Source organism: Canis lupus, chromosome 2, assembly GCF_048164855.1.
Source record: "Canis lupus baileyi chromosome 2, mCanLup2.hap1, whole genome shotgun sequence".
NCBI classification, from domain to species: Eukaryota; Metazoa; Chordata; class Mammalia; order Carnivora; family Canidae; genus Canis; species Canis lupus.
In genome coordinates this window covers 75,266,198-75,273,258 of record NC_132839.1, presented here as the reverse complement: position 1 = coordinate 75,273,258, position 7,061 = coordinate 75,266,198, and the positions used below count along the sequence as shown (strand labels likewise).

The 7,061-nt window shown below is 40.6% G+C and overlaps 1 long non-coding RNA gene across 1 annotated transcript in view; it reads right to left on the bottom strand.

Moving 5' to 3' along the window:
- LOC140610518 (uncharacterized) overlaps positions 1-7,061 on the bottom strand; it is a 107,959-nt gene that overhangs the window by 68,291 nt on the left and 32,607 nt on the right. The gene's annotated exons all lie outside the window — the stretch shown is intronic.

Here is a 7,061-nt window from a genome sequence, read left to right as displayed (position 1 = left end):
GAGAGTTTCAAGGGTAGTTTTGCTTATCTGTGGCCTTCATCTTGTGGCTGGCCTCAGAGCCTGACCCTCTGATCAGACACATCAATGCCGAAAGATGGCCCCTCAAGTAAACGGAAAAATAAAAAAAGAAGTGGAGTCATTTTTCTGATGTTTCTCAATCTGTACCATAACTAAAATCTTGGCTTTCTAAATCTTTGTGCCCAACTACAAAGCCCACCACAATCTATTTTGCCTTTTTCTTATTCCGGGATACAAAAATGGGGTTCACAAATGTAAAGTATGGGAGATGGAGCCTTCCTCCCTCCCTCCCTCTCTCCTTCCTTCCTTTCTTCCTTTCTTCCCTCCTGCTCTTCTCTCCTTCCAATATTTGTGGAATATTGACAATGTATCAGGTGCAGGACTCAGCAGTAAGCTATTGCTGTATCCAGAAGGGAGTCCAAAGACCTAGTCTTGACTTGGTTATGTGGAATTTGCACTGTGACATCGGGGGAACTGCTGATCCTTCTGGGTCTTGATCTACCATAAAAGGTGGAGGGAAATGGCAAATAAGTTCTAAACTTTCTCCCCCAGTGATAAAATTCTGTGAAATCAACTTAGAAATATTTTCTTAAAACTTAAAGGAAAAAAGGAGAACGAGGGTGGCTCAGTTGTTTAAGTGTTAGACTCTCTAGCTCAGCTCAGGTCTTGATCTCAGGGTCGTGAGTTCAGGTGCTGTGTTGGGCTCCACGTTGGGCATGAAGCCTACTTATAAACAAACAAACTTAAAAGAAATAGAGCAAGCTGTCCTTATAGCAACTTCATCTATTCCTAACAAGCACTGTGCCCTAAGCAGCACTTGCTCCTCAGCTTCACCCTTCCATGCTGCTACCAGCTCCACCTACCTCCCTCTCTCCCTCCAGATTCACCATCACCTCCTCCTCCTCTCAGCTCTGGGGCTTCCAAGCAGACACTTCCACAAAGTGAAGAAATGTCTTTCTAGATTTTCTTTCCTGCCGTAGATGCTGTTGTTCAGGCCCCGGAAGGAAGGCTGATTCAGGCTTTAGTGTTTTGATGAAAAGGCAGGATAGCCATGTTATGGACAAAAGATATGGAAATCAATCTCTTGTAAGATTAATCATACTTTCAGATTATGCAAATGCTTCATTTTCAATGACTGCATCATTTGCAATGTGGCTTTGTGTTCTAGCATCGGGCATGTGAGCCTGTTTGCACTTAGTTGGTGAATTTGGCAATAGTAGGGGTTCACGCACCAATTGTCTTTGTTTAATCTAACCTGAAAAATAATAAAACACTTGGTTGCTCTCAAAAGGAAAAATATTCTTATAAAATGCTTGAATGTCTGTGATATCATATCAGGGAATGTTGACCAAACACTACTGTAGATAATACCTGCTTCTTAGTTATTCTATTCAATCAATAAATACATATTTGAAGTAGGTCTATTCAGTCAACAGGTGAGCTTAATTCACTCCCGGAGCATTAAAGAGAAGATAAGAAACATATAATTTCCTGATATCACGGGAGATGCAGTGGAAAACCAGAACACTTAAATCTGAATCGCATTTACTAAATATGTGATCCCAGCTGACGGGCTCTGTCATTGTGAGTTTTCTATTCCTTGCAAGGACACTAATGACTCCTGCTCTATCTTCCTCAGAAAATGTTGGTGATGATAAACTGAAGGCATGTAAGAAGAAAAATGGATTATAATTATAGAATGTTCCCATTGCCAAGGACTTCACATATCCACTCACTTAATCTTCTCAAGAACCCCCATTTTATAAGAAACCACATCCTTGTGAGGAGGAGGGGCTTGCTAATAAAAGGTAGAGATGGCATCCCAACCAAAGCAGAATCCAAGCATTTACCCCCATATGATAATCAATTACACAAAGGTAGCTCCTAAAATTTTTTAATGCAAAAGAGGAGGAAAAATCTTTTTATTTACCCTCCCCCACTTATAAAGGCAAAATGGAGGAGGATAAATGTTTGCAATATTTTGAGTGCACGTTACATGATTAAGATAACTTTGCTAGGTTAATAGCATGAGAATGTTTCACATTTTGTGGTTTTCTTACAAAGTTACAATGCTTTTGACTTATTAGGCTTAAAAATACCACCCATTTATGCAACAATCCCACATTTTCCTCTTGAATTTGCATTCCAACAAATTAAAATAATTTTTTAATATCATGGCATTACAAATTGCTGGACTCAAGGGAATCCAGCATCTCTTGCTTTCTGCCTGCTTCTATGAAGCAAGCTAAAACTTGAAAACCAAAGACACCAGCAACCTTCCAGCAAACAAAGGCAGTCATTATGTTTTCTGCACTTAGGAGCTTTTCCTCTGCCAGGCAGATACAGAGAGTACTCATCTCCTTCCAACTCCCAAATCTCTTGACTTCCTCCTTCTCCTTCTCTCTGTCTAGGGCCTTTTGAGCGAGATGGCCAATAAGCCCCTTGTTTCCAATCTCTGCAGGAACAAGTGGATGCTACTCTCAGTGTCCACTAAACCATAAGTCCTTTGAGGAGACAGGAAGACATCCACCAATCTCAAGATCAAAACGCAACAAGGGGAAGTTAGCGAGGAAAGGAGGGGCTGCCCACCACTGCCTTCTCTTACAAAAATGATAGAATCTCTGGGCATAGTAAGCAGCTTACTCTTGCCTACTGCATATACTTAGCAAGGGTTCAAGAATAATATTCTCTACTTAGTTTCACTTTTTAAAATGTTCTTATAGTACAATAAACAACATTGTTAGGAACTGAGTACTTTGAATGTTCTCCTTCTGAACTTCATAGTGATAGGATTGGAACCTGTGTCCAGCAGGCTCCAACACTTTGGCCCTTTTCTTTCTTTATTTCCTTTCTTTTGAGAGAAAAAGAATAGGAACTAGGGGGAAGGACAGAAGGAGAGGGAGAGAGAGAATCTCAAGTAGACTCCTCGCTGAGACTGAAGCCAGACTAGGAACTCAAACTCAAGACCCTGAGATCATGACCTAAGCCAATATCAAAAGTCAGATGCTTAACCAATTGAGCCACACAGGCACTCCCTTCTTTTTTCTTTTATTTTTTTAAAGTAAGCTCTACACCCAGTGTGGGGTTTGAACTCACAACCCCAAGATCAAGAGTTGTACACTCTGTGGTTGAGCCAGCCAGGCACTCCCAACTCCTGCTGTTTTCTTAACAACAGACTGATCTGAATGGTTTCCCAAGATCACAGAGTAGCCATTTATGATAATTTCTTCTTAATTATTTCATTCCACATTCTAAAATATGTGTAATTATATATTTTCAGGAAAACAACACCAAAACATCTAAAGAGAATGGGAGGGGAAATTTTTTTCTGAGTTTTTTAGGTTTTTAGTTACAAAAAGCAACACATCTACTCTAAGCACCTCTTTCTCTCTTTGATTTTATGATTCCTGTAATGTTTTCCTGGCCCCCACTGCTAGGAAGCGATAATGGGGTAAACCCAGAGAGGGTTATCAACAGATAGCCAAATCAACGGAAAAGATCAATTGAAAATAAAATGGTTTAAGATGGGTTGACTTCTGGAAAAATCAGGGTAGCCATCTCTTTTTAACATGTCAGCACGCATGTCCTAAATACTATTCTCCAGCCTGCAAATTGCTTGCATTGTCCAACAAAGCAGGAATGCCCAAGGGAATAGGACCTTGTCACCTTCTTTGCTACTCCTACTGATGATTCAGCCCCAAAGGTAGGAGTTTAGTCTTGATATGTCTGGATTGGCCCTGGGCCATCCCAACAACTCTAGCAGTTCTACTGTCACTTCTCTCAGCATGGTTGTTTTCACAAAGAGGACATTCCTAATAATTCAGCAGGAACTGGGTCATCACAACTAATTACTCACGAGTTAGAAGAATGAGTTCCATTAGACAAGCATTCCCTTCCAAGCATGAGGATGGCTTGATCATGATACAGGGTAAAGTGTCCACCATCATATCCTTTCTCAACAGGTAGTGGGGTGGGGTGCTTCATCCCCAAAAAAATCCATCAGGAAAAGGAGAAGGACAGTTTCAGAACATTTAAGGTTGTCCAACTAGTCCAACTTAAGTCGGGAGTGGTTAATACTTGCAGGTATAATGCCTATCATTAGTTATTCAGGAAAGCAGCATGGGAAGTCACTATCATCTCAGATGGCCCAAAGCACACAAGTCAATTAAGCAGCCCAATGAAGGTGACACCAGGCATGAGTGATGCCCAAAGATGGTGACACACCCAGCATGGCTGGGTACAAAGCAAGCTTCCTGATACCTGAATGTGTTGTGAAATACTTTTACAAATACTTGGAAAACTCCTTGGATAAATATCTCCCATTCTTGTGATAAATAGAAACTACCAAGGAAGAAAAGCACTAGACCACTAAGCCAGAATACAAATTGATGGAGAATGGTGGCGTCCACAATACTGAATAGCCTTGGAGGCTCTTTGATCTGTGCATTACTATATTTGGCTCAAGGCCGCATTAAAACCAAGCAGTGTATGTTTGGACCAATAAATAGAGCTAATAAAAGTTATCCTCGGACTGGGACTCTTTGAATGGATGAAACACAGGTCATTTGTGGTGTTTGGTGACTGTGAATGCTGACGGGTACTGCTGCTATGTATATACAGGTCCCTCTGCACCCTACATGAGAAGGGCTAGGAGAACCCAGGAGAGTAAACTGGAGAGCGCAACTACTTGAAGTCCCAGCATAGAAATTTCATTTGACAAATATACATTGAGCATCTACTAGATGCCAGAGTTTAAACAGGAAGTATACAGAGATGAATGAGAAGTAAGCCCTGCCCATGAGACTCCAGACTAGAACAAAGGTATTTATGTATCCCCAACAATAACATAGCTCAGATCATGATGGTGGCCAAGCAGAAAGAAGAGCAATCCATTCTACATGGGGGAGATTCTGAAAGGCTTTACAAAGAAGGTGCTATTTAGCTGAACCATAAAGAAGGAATGAAAAAACCAACAGTTAGAAAAGGTGGTGCTCTGAGCAGACACAAGCTAAGCAAGACTTTGAAGAACTGAGGGGCAAAGGCAGCTAGAGAGAGTGCTAGAATTCTGACAAGGAGGGAGTGCAAGGCCTGAGGCTGGAAAAGTCGGTCAGGACAGGCTGCAAGTGGTCTGGAATGACTTCACTACACCTGCACTTGACCTTATTTTTGTAGGCCCAGGGTTGTAGACATTATATATTTTTGTACTTTATATTTGTTTTTAAATTTTTGTATTCCAGCAGAACTTTTGTCAAGTGATTCCTACTTGAAACTTGAATGTATATATACCTAAGAGAAATGATGCTTTATCAATGCAAACTGACTTTTATACTTTCACCTTTATTATTCCATTTGCCTTTTCTTAAATTAACCAAAGGGAAAAAATTATAATCGTTGGCATGTTAGTCAAGATTTTTCTTCCAAGTGTGAATGATAGAAACTCCAATCTCAACTAACTCAGAGAAGAAACAAAAAGTGAGGGATGAGAAGGATTTATTTATTTCTGTAAATTCAGAAGTGGTTTCAGGATTCAGGAGAAGCTAAAAGAGTATGATCAAAGCTTTTTGCCCATTTTAATACAGCTCTGCATCCCTCTCCACTGGCTGCTCTGCTCTCAAGAAGGGCTTCCTCCCTGTGGTGGCTCCAGCAGCTCTGAGCTTATAACCATCTTTATCAGTTGCAATCTCCTCCCCCAAGAGAACCCAACACAGTCCCACAACTAAGCCTCAGTGGTTGGGCCTGGCTCACACACCTCTCCCTAAACCTGTCACTGTGGCCTGATAATGGTGCCTACTGAGTGGCCAGAGTGGGTCCCCAGGACACCCAGAGTCTCCATGGACTGAGTATGGAAGCAGATGTTGTCTCAGAGGGAAACTGAGGTGCATCCCAGGAAGGATGCTGGGCAAGTAATAACCACACAGTCTACTCTGCCGTGCCAATATAATGTGAAGATTTTAAACTGGGGGTAAGGAATGACAATTATACGTTTTTATCAGTCTTAACACCCAGTCTCTTTCTGTATTTTATTGTAGTTGCACAGTATTGAGAAAAATCTCGATTCACATAGGGAGTAGTTACAAATAGTAATTGTTTGGGGTTTTTTTTAAAGGATTTTATTTATTTAGAGAGTGTGTAAGTATGCAGAGAGGCAAGTAGGGGAAGAAGCAGAGGGAGAGGGAGAGAACCCAAGCAGACTCGACTCCATACTGAGCAGGGTGCCTGATACAGGGCTTAATCTCACGACCCTGAGATCATGACCTGGGCCAAAATCAAGAGTTGGACGTTCAACCAACTGAGCCATCCAGGGACCTCCAATAGTAACTGTTTTTTTAAACAGCATACCTGGAACATTCAGGATATCCTTCAGTTAAATTTGTGCCTAAGTTTGAAAGTAGACCAAAGGTTGAGTAACAGGAAATTCTATTTCAAAGTTTAATTACAGAAACCATGATGAGGCTCCTTTGCTGATTTCAGTGTTCACTGGGAAAATGCTTCTCAAATATATCTGTAATATATAATGATAAATTCAGCACATCATTTAAAAAAAAAAAAAACTCCGATATCTCAGCGACTATGGTTCAAAGCCTGAATACAGTAAAATAAATGTCTTGCTATTTGAGTCACAATTTGAAGTTTCAACTGAAGTGCTGACATGTTATCAGCAAGTAGGCATCATGATATTATAACCCCATGTTGCCAAATCAAACGCATTCAGCTTACTAAAAAACATCAACCAGTGATGTAACTCTTATATCAGTCCTATTTTGCAAAGTTTCCTTTTGGAGAAAATAGTGATTTCTCATCTCAATTGAAATAGTAATAATAATAGCTTCTTTTGAGACTGTGGATAAATATTACCTGAAAATAGCAAATTCAGGAGCTCACAGATACATTCCAAATAACATTGAAAAGCCTGGTTTGATAATCATGCCCTATTAAACTGACAATATAAAGTATTATCAACCACGGTTTTAAAAGATGCTGCTACCTCCTTAATAGGAAGCCCTTTCTGGGATCCCTGGGTGGCGCAGTGGTTTGGCGCCTGC